This window comes from Schistocerca cancellata, chromosome 3 (assembly GCF_023864275.1).
Source record: "Schistocerca cancellata isolate TAMUIC-IGC-003103 chromosome 3, iqSchCanc2.1, whole genome shotgun sequence".
Classification (NCBI taxonomy): Eukaryota; Metazoa; Arthropoda; class Insecta; order Orthoptera; family Acrididae; genus Schistocerca; species Schistocerca cancellata.
The window spans coordinates 542792804-542812584 of NC_064628.1; the positions used below are offsets into that span (position 1 = coordinate 542792804).

General features: G+C 38.0%; 1 protein-coding gene across 1 annotated transcript in view; it reads right to left on the reverse strand.

Moving 5' to 3' along the window:
- The window catches only part of LOC126175371 (protein lava lamp), a 166539-nt gene that overhangs the window by 67356 nt on the left and 79402 nt on the right, over positions 1-19781 (reverse strand). The window lies entirely within an intron of this gene.

Sequence of the window (19781 nt, forward strand, 5' to 3'; positions counted from 1 at the left end):
TACTGGAACTTTTACACCTTCAACACATAAATGATTCCAGGGTATTTAGTAACACATAAATGATTCCAGGGTATTTAGTTGCCTGTCTGGATGAACAGACATTAATGATGACTGACATCTGACTGAAATAAATGTAGTGAATGCAAATACCTTGGCATCATCTTTTTAGGTATTGGTGTCTATCTACTAGCGACATATGAAAACTTGTGCCGGACTGGGACTTGATCGTGGATTTGCCATTTATTGCACATAGTCACTTTAACCACTTTTTCTATCTGTGCATGCTTCTCTGAATGACCCAAACTTCTGTGTGTCACACTGTCCTCATCCCTATACCATAGAGCCCTACATTTTTCATTTAATGCTCTCAGCTTTATTCTGTATTGCCACACCAGTGAGAGTGAGGCTACGAGAAAAAGTAAATATTACATGCCAAGGCAGGTAAAAAAATGTTCATATCATAGTTCGATGGCTCACAAGAAGCAGGAAATATGGATTGGAGTCCCAGTCTGGCATGAATTTCACAAGTCACTAATTGGTAGCACACATCTATAACTAGCACAGCTGATTGCACGATATTCACGTTCAGTGAATTCATTTCGAATGCTTCTAGATAGTTTTGCAGTACAACACTCAAGATGGACAAGTCACACTGTACTTCTGTGTACCTGAAAATCCGTCTATTAGGACACAATGTAGCCAAGTGAACAGCCATTCAATTTTTTTTTTTATGCTACTGGTTTCAAGCTGTTCTGGCACATTCGCATGCTAGTTATAGAGCGTTGAACCACACATTGCACACCACTTGGCACTGTGGATAGAAGCCACTTACAGGAGGGAAAAATAGACAAGAGAGGAAAAAATTAAAAATGACAACTGAAGAAAGCAAGAACAACTATAAAAAATCCTATAGGTTTTGATCAGTGAATTTTCAAGTATCAAAATGTGTGACGTAAATGGCCATATCTTTTGGTTGCACTGATTCTACTTGATGTGGCTACCTGTACAGATGGATAACAAAGTGATTCTATATGGGTTATCATTTTGACTGACTAAGGTACGGAATCCTAAAAATGAAGAAAACTGAACACAATAATAACGTTAAAATATATACAGCATAACAATAAAAGTGAAGGAAATCTGGCAATCTTCACTGCCTACACACGAGTATCTTCTAATTCCTAGAATAAGGGTCATTTATTTACTTCACTTGTCACACCTGCAGGAACTCTACTCTCTTCTCAAAGGCTAACTTCAGTACAAATGTTATGGATTTCTATTTGCCATACATTTATGAGTATGCAGAAAGGGCCAAAGAACCAGTGTCCCGTGCCTATAATGCAACTATTCTCCTTTTGGATCATCGTACTGTTCAGCACTGGCCCAAAACAAACACTGAAACATTTCTTACCCAATTCAACACCTGGATCATTCCAGTTAACTATTGTATGACACACTTTCAAGAAACTTTTCCTTTCAGCCCTCTAACGTCTCTCTTTATTTATTTCATTTTTATTTATTAATTCATCCAGAGACCATCTTAAAATGAAGTAAGATTTGTCATCATAATACGATAGTAATAAATAACTCAAAAATATAGATACAGAATACGAGTATCCTAGATGCAAAAACGGCTATGTGACTAAAAAAACAAAAATTCAGTTAGAGCAACCCTCTTTTACAGTTTTTCAATGGCTGCCTAAAGCTGTATCAATCAGGCTGCAAAAATTACTAAGACATTTAAAATGAGGCGGGAAAATTGCATGTGGGTGCAAAGGTAGCCATGTCTTCAATGCACTGAGTAGCAAAACCAGCCAAATCCTAATCCTCTGCAATAGAGGCTTAGTGTTAATGAATCATGGCTGCTGATACGGATGCAGAACCAGACATGTCATCTTGCCACACATCACACTTAATAAAAGTTACTTTTTTGAGCAGCCTGTGACTAAAATGTTTATGTTGGCAATATTGGAGAGAACCTTATATGTTTTTGCTTCTATTGCTCCTTCATAAGAATGAAAATATGAGAAGGCATTGTTTTATGACAATGTGACTGCCTGGTGTGCTCATGTCATTGATGATTTTAGAAGGACTTCGTGGTCAGTTTTATTGTAGGATAGTCCGAAATAGATGAGGGTAATGGAGAGAAAACTTCTACTACCGAAGAACATGTCAAAGAACCTCAAAAAAATAATGCTGAGAGCACTGTTAACAATGACAGGAAAGAGGTCATGAGAAGCTGTAGTTCCAAGAAGAGATGAACAATTATGGAGCAATGGAAACAAAATGCCAAGAAACAGAAGAAGTAAGGAAGAGCTTTTCTTATAGTAATATTCAAATATTTATAGGTTACATGTTTAATATTGCTGGAGCCATATAACTTCACCTCTGCTTAATCTCTTCATTGCCGGGTAACCTCTGCAAATCTACAACATAATTCTCCCTTCGAACACATTTCTTGTTAACTTGATGTACTTGAAAACAGAAACACTGTACTTCTAATTGTTTTGACATAAAACCAGTACCTGTTGGGTTTCAATTAATTTTGTTTGTCATCTTTAGCTACCATCCGAAAGGATTTCCACAGATGCTGAACCATAAACATCTAGCTAGAGAGCTGAAATGTAGGGTTCTCACTAAGCAGGGCATATGGCAGATCTATGAAAAGTTTTACAAGAAATTAATTGAGACTGGCAGAGCAACTCTATTTGACAGCATGTGAGCATGTTCTCTCCTCTGAAAAGTAAGATTAGGGGAGACAAATGTCAAGATAGCAAACAACTACAAATTTTGTACTTCCAAGCAGATGTGAATGAGCTTCTAAAAACATAAGCGCTTCATCACCAATATTTGAGCAGTAAGTTAAATATGAGAGTAATGTGAGCAATGTTCAGTGAGAAAAATCTGGACATTAAGTATAACTACTACTGGACAGTATCCTGAAATAATTTTAATATTGGCTTTGGAGCGCCTGGTGTTGACACATGCTCTACATGCTTGTCCCTACAAAGTATGATTTCCATGGAAAATCAACCAACTGAAAAGAAAAAATTTAGAAAATCAAAAAAATTTAGAAAATCAGCACATAGCTCACAAAAATTTGAGGTAATGATTAGGATGACATGGACGGTAAACTTATTTTAAGTTATGACTGCCATAAGAATTTAGTCCCTCCAAAAGTCCCAGATCAGGTGGCCTATTATTCAAGATAGATGTCACGGTAACATAATGTCATGTATGTATCTTTAAAATTTTCCAAACTGAACACAATTGAAAACCCTGCAGTCTATGTTGGCACACCGGAGAAATTAATTTCTGTAGTGCCCTTAGTGTTGGATGACTGCAAAACGAGAGACTGAAAGAAGTTTGATGATGATATCATCAAAGCTCGTGGATCTTGGCACTTCCAGTTTCTCTTTTCTTCTTCTTTTCTTTTCTTTTTTCAATAGTGCTTACACAAGCAGCAAACAGAAATTCATGTCTTGTGCAGGGAGAGCCATTCTTCAATTTGGAGAAGGGAGAGTAAAAATCTCTTTTTAAAAGAAGCAAACAATTCATGAAAAAAGCTCTTCCTAAGGAGATTCCAAAAGGAAGCCCCTGAGAAAAGGTAAAATTACGGACATCAATTAGCTTCTAGCACCTCACCAGGGAGAGGCATGACCCAAGGAGGAGAAATTAAAAGTACACCAAAGTTTTTGACCATCAGGAGGTCACGGAAATGGGCAAAAATCAAAACGGCAAAGCTGAAGACCTTGATTTTGAGCTTTTGGATGATGAGGATGCCCGAAATGTTGTTTAAATGCAGTTAAAGTCATTTTACTTTGTGATCCTTTTTTCGAAATACACTCTTGGAAATGGAAAAAAGAACACATTGACACCGGTGTGTCAGACCCACCATACTTGCTCCGGACACTGCGAGAGGGCTGTACAAGCAATGATCACACGCACGGCACAGCGGACACACCAGGAACAGCGGTGTTGGCCGTCGAATGGCGCTAGCTGCGCAGCATTTGTGCACCGCCGCCGTCAGTGTCAGCCAGTTTGCCGTGGCATACGGAGCTCCATCGCAGTCTTTAACACTGGTAGCATGCCGCGACAGTGTGGACGTGAACCGTATGTGCAATTGACGGACTTTGAGCGAGGGCGTATAGTGGGCATGCGGGAGGCCGGGTGGACGTACCGCCGAATTGCTCAACACGTGGGGCGTGAGGTCTCCACAGTACATCGATGTTGTCGCCAGTGGTCGGCGGAAGGTGCACGTGCCCGTCGACCTGGGACCGGACCGCAGCGACGCACGGATGCACGCCAAGACCGTAGGATCCTACGCAGTGCCGTAGGGGACCGCACCGCCACTTCCCAGCAAATTAGGGACACTGTTGCTCCTGGGGTATCGGCGAGGACCATTCGCAACCGTCTCCATGAAGCTGGGCTACGGTCTCGCACACCGTTAGGCCGTCTTCCGCTCACGCCCCAACATCGTGCAGCCCGCCTCCAGTGGTGTCGCGACAGGCGTGAATGGAGGGACGAATGGAGACGTGTCGTCTTCAGCGATGAGAGTCGCTTCTGCCTTGGTGCCAATGATGGTCGTATGCGTGTTTGGCGCCGTGCAGGTGAGCGCCACAATCAGGACTGCATGCGACCGAGGCACACACGGCCAACACCCGGCATCATGGTGTGGGGAGCGATCTCCTACACTGGCCGTACACCACTGGTGATCGTCGAGGGGACACTGAATAGTGCACGATACATCCAAACCGTCATCGAACCCATCGTTCTACCATTCCTAGACCGGTAAGGGAACTTGCTGTTCCAACAGGACAATGCACGTCCACATGTATCCCGTGCCATCCAACGTGCTCTAGAAGGTGTAAGTCAACTACCCTGGCCAGCAAGATCTCCGGATCTGTCCCCCATTGAGCATGTTTGGGACTGGATGAAGCGTCGTCTCACGCGGTCTGCACGTCCAGCACGAACGCTGGTCCAACTGAGGCGCCAGGTGGAAATGGCATGGCAAGCCGTTCCACAGGACTACATCCAGCATCTCTACGATCGTCTCCATGGGAGAATAGCAGCCTGCATTGCTGCGAAAGGTGGATATACACTGTACTAGTGCCGACATTGTACATGCTCTGTTGCCTGTGTGTATGTGCCTGTGGTCCTGTCAGTGTGATCATGTGATGTATCTGACCCCAGGAATGTGTCAATAAAGTTTCCCCTTCCTGGGACAATGAATTCACGGTGTTCTTATTTCAATTTCCAGGAGTGTATTTCGTTTACTGATGATTTGGTTCCAAAGATTTCCCATTTTCATGAAAAGTGTTCCTAATATTATGTCTGAATTGAATTAAGTCTGACTAAGATTATTACTGTACCTTGTGATAGTTCAAGTTTTATATTTTTATGTAAGGCTTTAAAACAATACAATGTTCCAGCATTTTGTTCATTTATGCTTCTCTCTTTCACACTATTTTAAAATGCTTCTGTATTCTACCATACTTTCCGACACAGCCAGATGTGCACCAAAATAGTTTTTGCAGCTTGTTTTGCAACCGATTACTTTTTGGTCACAGCCACTGATGCAGGCTAAATGTAAATTTCGATATAAAAATAATAATTTAGTAGTTAATGAAGGATTGTAGATATTTTCATAATTGGGTTGGTATATTTTTCCCTTTTTATTGAGAAAACCATCACAATTGTAACACTGCAATAAGAGTGAGGGTAAATTTTTCTGCTTTTCCTCAAAATCTTTTAACACTGATATAGCCATGTGTGCACCTAGGCTACTCTTATATAAGTAGGCTTTTATGAGTGTAGGACATGCTGTGGCCTTGATGAAGGAACCATTCTGGCAATTTAGGAAAATTATGGAAAATCTAACTCAAGATGGCTGGACAGAGCAAACTCCATTCTTATGACTAGGAGGTCAGTGTCTTAACAAGTGCCCTGCCTTATTTGGTCAGTCTCTATTGTACAACGTTACAAGTTTCTTTGATATAAATTCTATTTGCTCCAGATAACTTATATTTGTATACAAAGTTTCAGTCTTCATTGCTGCACACAGAAAGGACACTCACTGGTCAGTCCTGAACCATGAACATATTGCTACACCCCTTGTACCAACTCCAGACTGTTTGAAAAGCCAAATCCAGGTCTGTAAACATGCTACTATGCCCCACATGCCCTCATCTCAATGAACATGAAAAACTAAGTCAGCATCCCTCCACAATGAGTGAGATACTGAACTGAGGAGATTGACAAGACATTACTATCATGTACTACAGATCTTGACATGTGATTTTCTTGTGAAACCATTGTAATTTGATATAGTGTTATAGTGATACCCTTCATTATTAACCATTACTCTGAGTCCTAAAAGTAGTTTTTCATAGTATGTATTACTTATGAGAAATGTTTTAGCTACCTTTTTAAACAGATGCATTTTAGTGATCTTTTTCACTTCCTTTAGCAATTTATTATACAATTTTACTCCCTGAGGTAAAATGCTATTTTGAGTTTTTTGTTTGTTTTTCTTAGTATGCAAGTCTAAAGTGGCTCTAGTTCCACAATTATGCATAGAACTATTAGTGAAATATTTAATAAATTTTTCCCTGATATTCATAGCAGATTGGAAGGTGTATTCACTTGGTACAGTAAGGATACCCAATTTTTTAAACAGTTCTTTACGATGTGCCCAACTACTGTTTCCCGCTATTATTCTTAACGCCCATTCTGCAGTTTAAAAATTGTGTCCATGTTTTGTGCTTTCACTCATGTGCAAAGACTGCTTTAAACATGAACTGAGTGTATGTAGGGGTAGTATATCTCCATATGACACTTGCTGTTACAAAGTGATGACAGAACAGTAAGTGCAAAACACAATGATTACATTCTTTTTGCCAGCATCTTTGTGTGTTTACTCCATGCTAACTGACAATCAATATTCATCCCTTTGTGCTTGTTACAAAATCTATAGATTTATCACTTATGCCTCTTTATGCCAAAGTGCATAATGTTTGTTTTCTTTGTGCTCAGTATTATAACTTATTACATACTGCCCAACTGTAAACATCACTGAGGGTTTCATTTCCTTTCTATAATAGGAGTACTGGTGTTTTCTCAGTGACTGTGACATTGCTGATTCCTTCCACACTGGCATTTTGGCACATGCAGCAAAGGCATCTATAAGATGGAAACAGATGCCTTCCCCCCCCCCCCCCCCCCCCTCTCTCTTTTTTTTTAAAAAAAAAGAAAGAAAGGAAGAAGATTGGCTAATATGTTTGTAACTGATTAAACTTATTTAATCTGACCCAAATCACTCTCCTGATTTAAGCAATTTCCAAGAACATCCACTACATGTTTCCAAATATATATTAGTATGACAACACAAGGGTATTCTATTGTGATTGTTTGCTTGCATCCACAAAAAAGGATCACCATTTTTGTGGAAGATGATTTTCAGCAGTCCATTCCAAGAATCTAGCCTTTTACTTTAAGGCTGTAAATATCTCTTCCAACATCTGCCTAGCTCACTGCGGATCAAAATCAAGCATATCACCAACACTGGCATTTCCTTGCTTAGCAACACTACTAAGTACATCCTTCTTTGCTCCAGTTTCAGCAACAGATCTGTATATAAATCTACAATGGAACCTTAGGCTTATACGATATAGACCACACCAAAATCTTTATAGGTAACCTATCGAACATTTACATCTACATAAAACTCTACAAGCCACTTTACAGTGCATGGCAGAGGGTATACAGTACCAATATTATTTATTTGTTTTCCAATTTCGTATATCGAGCAAATGCACAATGCACAGTCATTTTAGAATACAGGTTCTTCAAATTTACTCAGCATGGTTTCATAAGAACTACATAGCCTTTCTTCCCAGGATTCCCATTTAAGTAACTCAATCATTTCTGTTACACTTTTGTACAGGCTGTACCAACTTGTTTATCAGCTCAGAACTGATTCTCCGAATTTGTTCTATGTTTGTTGTCATGCTTACATGACAAGGACTCTAAATACCACAACAATATTCTATTAGGTTGGTGTATCAGTTTGTAGAATTTTTGTTTTCATGTTGGCATTCTGGTTGCTACGGGTTTATTTGTTGGTTATCATTTATAACTTTTAGTTCATTGTTGCTATATGAGTTTACATATTGTCATGTAGAGATAGTGAGTGGAGCTGTGGATGCCAGAAAATCGAGTGCTAAGTGGAGAGAGCAGAACATTTCTGAGATATTCTTCATTTGAATTCAACAGAGGTGTGGCAACAATGGAGGAGCCAGCAACATTTGTGTCATGTATGGGGATAATGCCACTAGACAAAGCATGGCAAGAAAATGGTTTTCTCATTTTAAGGAGGACTGTGACTCTCCATGTTCAAGAAAACATTTGGGCTTTGATGCATTAATCCACAATGATCCATGTCAGTGTACTTGATAACTGGCAAATATGATGAATTGTGATAATCTCACCATTTGCAACATTTTCTAGCAATGGGAAAGGTTAAAAAATTGGGTGAATGGGTACTGCATGCTCTCAGCCAAAATACAAAAATCAGTGGGTGGCCATATGTCCATCTCTGCTTTTTCACATCAATAGGCTCACAAAGAACACCCACCATCACTATCCTATATCGATATTGGTGATGAGACATGGTGCACTTATGCTAACATATGGAAAAGTAAGGAATGGTTGAGCCCAAACAAAGCAGCAACTCCTTGTACAAAGACCTGTGTGCATCCACAAAACATAATGTTATTCATCTGGTGGAACAGTGATTCTATGGTGTACTATGAATTGCTCCCCCAAGGTATAACCATCACTGCTGACATTTATTGTCAACAACTGAGATGTCTTGCACATGTAATTGAAGAACAATAACCAGGAAGACTGTGTGAAGTGATGCTACTCCACGATAACACCTGCCCACATTCTATTAGACTGAGAAAAAAACGCTATACTGGAGTTGTGTTGGGAAGTTATTCTGCATCCACAATATTAACCTGATCTCGCACTTTCAGATTTTCACCTATTCCACTCTCTATCAAAGAACTCTCAAGGAACTTCCTTTCCAGATGAAAATACACTCTGAAAATGGCTCAATGAGTTCTTTGCCTCAAAACCACGATTTCTAATCGAAACGTTACTCCATTGTTGGCAGACTGTTGTAAATAGTGAAGGAAAGTAAATTACCCATGACCTAAGTCTCTGTTATGTGTATTTGTTGTATTAACAGAATCTTCTGTCGGTTCTTGGTAGAACAACATTATAATAAATGAAAAGCACCAGTTTGCTTTAAAGCAGAGTTGGATACAATAAAATGTATTGCCACAGCCAATGGCTACAATCCAGTTCTTATTGAGCACATCTTGCACAGGAAACAAAAAATTTATACCCCTCCTGCTCCCCATCCACTGTCTGTAAGAAATGGTGTACACTACCATTTCTAGGTTAGGTATCACAGATTGTAGCCAAAGCACTGAAATCCTGCAAGTATATGGTTTCCTACTATGTCAGGAACACGACAGCCCAGTGTGTTTTTAATAGCAAAGACAAGATACAGTTATTAGCCAACAGTGGGGTACACAAAATCACCTGTTCTGATTGTGACAAATTTTACATTGGTCAGTCAGGCAGAGACATATCAACTAGGCTAGCTGAACATGAACACAGCTGGAGGTTGCAGAATTCAGACTCTGCATTTGCTGAGCATGTACTGAGTGAGGGTCACAACTACCAGCCAGTGTCCCATGTACTTCACTTAGCAAACAAAGCCCATAAACTCAAACTGCTCGAAGCCCTGTAAATTAACAAACGTCTTGCTCACAGTCCAGATCTCATCCTAAATGACCAGACACAGCTCAACACTTCCCCTCTCCTGAACTTTATATAACCATCTTTGTTGTTCATTGCTCCCCACACTCTCTCTTCCTACATATTCCCATTTTCCTGTATTCATTAAGTTGTTTTGTTTGGTTGAAGTTGTCTTTGTATTCCACATCGACTGTAGTTTCAATAGTTAAGGCTTTCTTTTAACTGGTACTTGTATTACTGTCCATGTTTAACACCCCTTGTAGTTGTCTCAAATACTGTTCATATTTTACTTTGCTCATTTATTTAATGAAAACTGTTACACAGCCACTGCTTTGATTATAATGTTAATGCTAAAATGCAGTACCACCACACTCTTAGACTGTAGGTTCCCTCAAACACCTCAATTTTCCTGCATTTATTTATTGCTTAATTTCCTTATGCATTCTGTATTTACATTGATAACTGTCTCTTCTTTTAATTTGTTGTGTATCACTCTCCATGTTTCATACCTCCTGATGAAGCCTTGTCTAGTACTAATTTTATTTTATTTTATTAGTTTTGTTTATTAATAGAAACAGTTGTGTAGGCATGCTATTCCTATTTTGTGCTAATGGTTTTCCTGTCTACTCCATTGTTATTCATGTACAGTTCAGTTTTTACTTTTTCATTGCAAAGATGTTACTTACTGTATGTTTCTACATCAGTCTAGAAATGTTACTTCTCTTCCAATGTTGTCTGCTAACTTTTAACTTCTTTGGTAAACCGGTTTACAATAAAAGTAGTATTATAGAACAAAAGCAAACTGGTGCTTTTCATGTATTGTATTTGTTGTATTTATTAAACATATGTAAAAATGCAATGAACTTATTCAGCAATCTAATACAACAGGTTGCACTAACATCTTGTTTGCAATTTCCTTTACAGATGCACTGCACTTTCCCAGAACCATTACAAGAAATCTTATGTTTGGCTGCCTTCATTGCCCCTTTCATATTGCTTTTTAGTATTATCTCTAAATAATTGTATTATATGACACGCTCAGTATGTTTACCACTAATATTGCAAGGAGATAATATCCCGTTGTTTCTCTTTGGCATAGGAATTATCTATACTTATTCACATTTAAAGAGAGCTGGCTTTCATTACACTGTGTGGAAATTTTGTCCAAGTCTTTCACTAGTTACTTATGACTGTCCAATGACAATACTTTCCTGTGAAGAACTGCATTGTCAGCAAACAATCTTGCAGTGCTGCTGGTCATGTCTGATTATTCATTTATAGATGTTAACACATCATTGAGGCAAGTCTGATGTTATAATCATTTCTGTGGAACATTCACTGTTCAGTCAGTCTATTAGTCAAATATTATTTGAGGCAATCAAGTATTTGTGAACATATTACACATGATTGTATCTTGGTCAATAGTTGTGTGAGTGTACAGAATTTTTTATAGTTAAATTTAGGATTTTTTCTGTTTAGAGTCAGAGGTGCAATATTTTCTGTACCCTCTTTGTCCATAAATGAGTAATCATATTGTTTATTAATGTTACGCTTTGAAGTATGCTTCAAATAATGCACAGTTCCACATCTTTGCATCTAATACTACATGTCAGTGCAAATATTTGTTTATGTTGTATTATTATTTCTTTGAGGCATTCAGTTGTTGGAGTTCAACAGCAGATGCCTCTACAGCACAAGTACATCATGGTGCTCCTGACACCATGTGGACCACTGAAGGGGAGCATGGGACAGTAAGCAGTGTTGAGATTGACCAAAGAACAATATTCAACAATAGAATTACAAAAATGTTTTGAAATATATCGGTTGACTATTTTTAGAGAGTATTAAGGATGCTTCCACACTGACAAGCCCATGCAATAAAATGTTCATGGTCCTGTAAACAAGTCGAAGATCACCTCAAAACCTTAGAAGAACAGTTGGCAAATAATATACTTAACTAAATATACTACACGATTATATTTTTAAATTTTTGCCACCCAGAACTCTTTCAGTCAACAATGTGGTACAATGTCGAACATCTTAAGAAAATTTTGAGAGATAGAATCTATCTGATCACCTGCATCTATTGTTTTCAAAAATGTCATGCACAAATATGAATAATCTGTTAAGAATACTATGCTGCTTCTGTGCCTCATATTTATAAGACATTCTTTGGTTTCCATTTTTATGTGGTTTAATGCTAATTATCAACCTTTCTACTCCCTCTCCCTTCTGTGTATCTGTTCCTCATACTGTCTCCCCACCCGCCCAACCGGCATTTCCATTGTGTACCTGTTCCTCATACTATCTCCCCCCAACTCCTCCACCCCCCAACCCAAATATGTATTTCGTACGTTCCATTGCCCTTCTCATTCTTTAACCCAACTACTCTCCATTCCCTCTCCTTCCACACTTCTGCTTATTTTGCTTTGAATCATCATTTCACTTGCTACTTACAGTAGTTACGCAGTGGTAATAAAAGAGATCATTTCCTCATTATTTATGTGGAATTCATCTTATGTAGGAATATATTTTATGAACTCAAACCTATTTCTGCTCTTTGACATATATGTTGTAGTCCAACACTACCACACAAATAACTGCTTTATGCTAGCTTTATTTTCCTTCAGCATTACTGAAGTGTTCTCTTAAAGATGCAGGGTTGTCATAGTAAACAATCCACACTTTCATTTCCTCTCAAAAATACACAATGCACATGCGTGTACACACAGTTCTAAAGCAAAAAACTGTTAGAAATAGACATGGGAATCAAACTTGGTGTGGCCTTTTTGGAACCATCCTAACTTCCTAAGTGATTTAATGGAACCACATGAAAGTTAAATCAGGATGATTTTAAACACCCTCTTCACATATGGACAAGGAAGAAAAAAGGATTACATTAAATGTAATCTCAATTGAAAATATGGATAACCACCTGCTGTAGAATGGAATGACGACAATTAAAATTTATGTCATCATTCCATTCTACAGCTGATAGTTATTCATATTCACAATTGCAATTACATTTGACGTATTTTGTAATGGCTGTAGTCACTGCAGTGCCTGTTCCTTTGGATATGCATGCATGGCCAAAGGAACTTTGCTTTGTTTTCAGACTAACACAGGCACTGCAATATTATATTGTATCGGAAAAAAAAGATTAGTGTTTCAATGTTGGTAGTGACAAAGGCGTTAGAACACGCTCAAAATGGACAAGAATGGAAAAGGAAATAGGCCATAGACGTTTTTCAAAAGAATCATCTTGGCAGTCTCCTACAGAAATTTCGGCAGACTACAGCAAACCTAAATCCGGATGGCCACATGGATCTCACTTCTCCTGAACTCAAGGGCAGTGTCTTATCCACTGTGCCATCTTACAGATGACTCATTCTCTCTTCAGTCTCTCTGTACAGACAAAGGAGTCATTGCTTCTGTGTCTGTTGATCTTCTGGCTTCAGCAAGACATGATTTACAGTATGTCCTCTTTTACCTGAATTAACATTTTTTACCTACTTTCCAGGGGTAGAGCTATCTTATGTGATTTCAAGGCAATGCAATTTTAGAACCACCAACTCCTATTTTTGAACAAAACTATGGCCACTTTTAGTTTAGCATTACAGCTGGCTGTCAAGCTGAAAAAGCATCCTAATCTTGTCAATTAACGGAAGAATAATGATTTATCTCTAAGAGGTATTATGCAGAAACATGCAAGAATATTCTAACACTACTAAGCAGTTAGAGATACTAAATGTCTTCATATAGCAACACAATTTTGTTTTAAATAGTTATGTTCAATTAAACATGTCATACCATGTAGCACCCAGGCACAATGTATAGTTGTCAAGTATCTGCCCTTGTAAAGCATTTTCCCTCATGCATGTGTATTATAACGTGTCCCTCATAAAATAATGATTAATTAGAAACATTATATACCAACTTATATTAAAAGGTATGAAATAGTTGAATGAGTGATTCCTGGAAAATGATGGGACCAAACCCCACAACATTAGGGAAACACAAAAGATTCTAATTTGTTTTACCCCAAAGGATAACAACAACAACAACTAATTCAGTAGAAATTACTGAAAACAAAATAAGCGCACAGCACAAGGAAAAACAATAAACACTGATCAAACACTGTGATCCAAACTGCTGCAGATATGCATTCCCCATTCCTCTTATCTGTTTTGTAAAACTATCAGAATAAATACACAGTAATGATAGAACTGAAATTATATTACATATGGATCTTCTCTTTGTCCATCTTTATTAACTCTAACCAACTATGGACCACATAAAATAACTGCTCAGAATGTGTGCTTCCAATTTATATAATTTTTTCTTTATTCCTAGTACTATTTCATTACTCGGTTGTTTTCTCTCCTTCTCTGTGTAAAAAAATCTTCTGCATCTTTTTTCCTAACCTTTTTTGTACACCATACAGGAATTTAAATTTAGTTCTTATTCTTTTTTGCTTTAAAAATCTTTGTCATATTGTCATTTTTTATCTTCATAACTTTTCCATTAGGATACTGGCAGATTTGTTTAATTTATTGGTGATCTATTCTTTCCATATGCACAAAAAAGAAGCACATACTCAGCAGATTCTAACTGATGATTTTGAAAGTTTTTCTGTAATGTTCTCTGTTGTTTTCTAGTATGTAGCTGCCATTTTCTTATGGTCCTTTCACCAATTTTAATTCATAAAATCTGGATATCAGGGTTGATCTGTCTATAAAATCACATGCTATTCTGCCATCTACAAATCAGATGATATGATACAGCTTTGGTGTTATGCAATGTTTGTTTGCAAGTTGAAACTGAAGAAGTGCTTGATGCACTATCTTCCTTTTCAAAATCACCTCACATATTCTCCTGTCTGTTTGTAAAATTGTTTGTGATCTACTTGATACTGTGGGGTAAGTTATGAAAATTACCCTGTAATTTTTTACGCCTGTTTTGTGAAGTTGATTGATTGCTGCATGTTTCCAATCTTCATTTCTGCTCTCTCTTTTTTTGCTTGCCCCTCTTCCATAGCTAATAGGAGTGTGTGAAACATTTCTGTCCTCCATATCAGATTTAAAAAAAATTACAATGATCATGCAGTTGACCTGCTGTCTTCTCCCCTGTCCCTCGATCTTGGATCTGACAATTGACAAATTGTACCATCTGTAAGGATACTTCAAGTTTAATGTCCTGCTGACAAATGTGTAATACAGATGAAGCAATGGCTCTGCTAGATGAGGATGTGGAAACAATCTGGGGCTCACCCATTCAAAGGAAGCATTCCATCATTAGCGTGAAATGAAATAAAGAAAGAATGGAAAATCTAAATATGGTAAGTCTGAAAAGGATTTTAACTCACCAGCACCTGAGTCTTCTATCACATCTAGTGTAATTCTCCTCAAAGTCAGCCATAAACTTTTAACAAAATGCCCCACACCACCTTAGAATGCTATCCACCCTGTTGATTACATATCTCTAATAAAGTGTTTGTCTCCCACAACCATTAAACTACCATCCATGACACTGCCCTTGGTGGCACACAAGCCTAACCTGGTCTATCTCCATAATCTCCCACTCCCAGCACATCTCCAATCAAATCATGATCTTTTATCAGTCTTCAGATTGGTTTTATGCAATTCACCACAAATACTTATTCTGTGCCAATCTCTTCATCTTGGAGTAGCACTTACAACAAGTTCTCAATTATTTGTTCTATATACACTAAACCCTGATTTCCACTACCATTTTCACTCTCTATGGCTCCCTCTCCTACCATGGAAGTTGTTGCTTGATGACTTGACACTTATTCTACCATCCTGCTCCTTCTTCTAGTTAACATTTTCCGCACATTCCTTTTCTCACCAATTCTGACAGAACCACCTCATTTCTTATCTTACCTATCACTTAATTTTCAAGAGCCTTCGATAATATAATATCTCGAATGCCAAGGTTCTCTTCTGTACTAGTTTTCTCATGGTCCATGATACATTTATGCACAATGATGTGCACTAGACATATTTTCTCACTGAAGTTTTTCTCAAATTAAGGACTATGTTTGCTACTTTTTTTTCATGTGCTAGTCTGCTTGTTATGTACTACTTGCTTCATCTGTCATGTATTATTTTGCTTCCAGGACAGCAGAATTCCTTCACTTTATCTGTTATGTGGGCCCAAAATTTACTGTTATGTCTGATGCTACTGTAAGTTCCACAATAGTTCAATACTTCTATCATTATTATAGCCTCGATCTACATTCGTGCTCGGTTGACTTTCATTTTATTTAGGATGTCCTTTAATTCTTCCTCACTTTCACGGTGATTGGCAATGTCATCATCACATGATATTAATTTTCTCTCATTTTGAATTTTTCTTTCAGTTAGAGTTTTTCTTTCACACAGAATTTTTATCTGTTCTAAGCCTTTCTTTCAATTCCTTTGTTTCCTGTTCGATCTAAAAGTTGAACAGCAGACAAGAAAGACAGAATCCCTATCACACACCCTTGTGATTGTATTTTTTTCGTGGTACTCCATTCTTATTGTCACCACTTGGTTCTTTTCTGTGGTTTTCAAACATTTTGCACTATCTTATACTGTTGAATGTTTTTTCTAGGTTGATCAATCGTAAGAAGGTGTATTTATTTTTCTCATTTCCTCCGCTCACTACAAAAACACACTGTCAGAACTGCTCTTTGGTGCCTTTATCTTTTCTGAACCAAACTGATCATCTAAAAGAGCCTCAATTTTTTTCCCACTCTTCTGTGTATTATTCTTTCCAGTACCGTATTTACTCGAGTCTAAGCCGCACTTTTTTCCAGTTTTTGTAATCCAAAAAAACCATGTGCGGCTTAGAATCGAGTGCAAAGTAAGCGGAAGTTCTGAAAAATGTTGGTAGGTGCCGCCACAACTAGCTTCTGCCGTCTGATATATGTAGCACTACACAGGCGTGCTTTGCACGCACAAAGATAAATACTGGCGCCAAAACCTATGCGTCAGCAAATAAATTAAAAGATAAGGTAGAAGACTGTAAACATTATGCCATGTATTCTTTCGTGTTTGCTGCTATCATTTAAATCCTGTCTGCCTAATAAACTACGAAACTAGAGTGAGACAACAGCAAACGCGGAAGAATATACATATAAGTCATGTTTATATTTGTATTATTCTTATGCTGAATAGTGATACAGTCAGAAACGAAGCATGACTCTATGATGACTCTAATTTCTGTGCAGAATGTAATGTACTAAAGAGGTGTCTGCACAGATTTTCAAACGGAGAAAAATTTTCGCTAAACTCTATTTCGGAATAAATTCTACCGTATGCAGTCTATTATTTGGGTCTTGTTGATCATTATCAAAGCAGTGTAAGTAACAACAAATAGCAGTCTCTTGCCATTGTTTCGGTTATGAGACAAATCCTCTCTCTCTCTCTCTCTCTCTTTTTTCTTAATTGTAAGCTACGGTAGCGCGCACAAAAGCAAGCCATGCCGCGAGCGGCAACACTCATTATCAGAATGCGACAAACAATGCATGCCACAGTACAGTAATGCGTTTTCAGCTTAGAGTGACGTAAACACCTATAACAAAGAGAACGGCACTTATCAGATCAAAGCAAAATAAGCAATTGATTCAAACCAGACGAAGCACTTGAAAAAGGAAGGGTACCCATATAAATACGGACGGAGCGCCTGACACATAGCAATGGCTACTTGGTAAAGCTTAACTGTTAAGCTTACGACTCGAACCACTCCACTGTAGCTGTATCTTCATCCATTCAACCTCAATTGTGTTTCATGTTACCATGGACCAACTTTGTTTCTATTTGGAGGGGTGGTCTAAATCTTTTCTCTCCTCTTGAATTTCGAGTCTCAAATTTCAGGTGCGGCTTAGATTTGTGAAAAATTTTTTTCCTTGATTTCGAGTCTCATTTTTCAGGTGCGGCTTAGATTCGAGTGCGGCTTAGATTCGAGTAAATACGGTAATTTGCATGCATAAGCTATTAAGTAAAGATGTGGAATAGGTCTTGCATTTATGTGCCTTGTCTGTCTTTGGGATTGTATGGATGGTATTGTTTCTAAAGCCCAATAGTATGTCTTTAGTCTCAAGGACATAACTGTTGGGTGCCACTCCCCCAATAATTCTGGAAATTCCAAAAGTATGTTCATTACAAAGACAGTCGCTGTACACTATAAGCTGCACATAAAAATATCTAATTGCAAGACCAATATTTGGAAATACCATAATCACGTAGCAAGAAGTCTTTTAACAATACTTACAAGATGCAGAGCATCAAGCATTCAAGATTTACACAAAGGAACATGAATTCCATACATCATCAAAATCAACACCCATTTGTTCTACTATCGCATTAGGGGTAGTTTCTCCCTCTCACAAAGACCCTCAATGTACTCTTTCTACCATCTACTCTCTTCTCTGCATTTAACGGTGGAACTGTCTTTGTGCTCTTTATATTGAAGCCATTGTTTTTAAATTCTCAAAAGTTATTTTCAGTTTTCTATATGCCCTTCTGGCAATCATTTCCTCAGCAATTTCTTCATATTCTTCTTGCAGCTTTTTGCTTTAGTTTCTTTGCTCTTCCGACAGATATATAAAGTATTTCTTCTGCCACCTAAAGTTTCTTTACACTTACCGTCCTTATATCTCAAAACGAGAATTCACTTAAGAAAACCATGAAATTACAAGGAGCCAGAGATAGCTACATAGTGCTTATTTTTGGGAGCTAAAATTGCAGTACTAGAAAAAAAAACTTTTGCTAGTTTTTAGAATTATTAGTTTACAATAAGTGGGTCCCCCTCGACCTGAGGTCTGAGGAACCTACCCAGCCTCCCTAATTCCATCACTCTTTTATCCCTAGCAGTTCCAAAAACTAGGAAGAGATTTTTCACTTTCACTGTCTCTGTTGCCAGTTATAGATTTTGCATCCTGAATGTAAGAGCTGGCAAAACATCTCTGTTTCCTTGTAATTTTCCTGCTGTGCTGATATTTGCTTGTGTAGTTTATGCGATTAGCGTGTTTAGAGATGTCCCTACCTCATCAACTGAGCTATTGCTTGTTTTTCCATTATCACAGTATTAACAGCCTTAAAGAAATTAAAACCTCAGACTCCAACTGCAGTGAACACTGATTCTTCCTGACAGTTTTCTTAAACTTCAGCCAATTCATCACCATTACTAAATTGTGATGTCACTATGTATCTGCTCCTTGGTAGATTTCACAATGCATTACCTGATTTATCCCTCTTAAAAGTCTTACGTTCAGTTCTAGACCTCTCATCAATATTCGTCTCTGATCCAGAGACATATTTCTCTTTTGAAAGGCCTAACCTTCTATCCTAGAACGAAATTCAGTCATCAGCCCTAGTCAAAGATCTCCCTCCTCTCATTCATTGTAACCTAAAGTGGAAACACTTTTTCACTATCCTGTTCCAACCCACATCAACAGAGTGACTGTTGAACATTGTCTAAAGCAATTCAAATTCCAAAGAAATTTCTTCTCCTCCTCTGAAAAACCAACTGCTCCAGGGATTTTCAGATTTCTTCACTTTCAGCATAGTCTCCCAATATTTCCTGAATTATCAAACCTTAGTAAAGCTGGAAAAGAATTCACTGCTGTACAAGTCTCAATGGCTTCAAATCCCTATGAAACACATCTCAGTCCTTGTACACCAGCACCTCCTAACTCATAATGCTGAGCCTCCCATTCTACATAAAAGACATCAAGTACTTTTTGGAACATATTGAATACATTAACATCCTTCTCCCACCTGGAACCTTCTGTGTCACTTTAATATGGTCTCATTCTACACTAACATCCCACACATACATGACCTTTCAGCTCCAGAAGACTAACTTTCCCAATACCAACCTGAAAGCCATCCAAACACCTTGTCTATGTCACTTTAGGCAACTTGGTCTTCATCATTTACTAC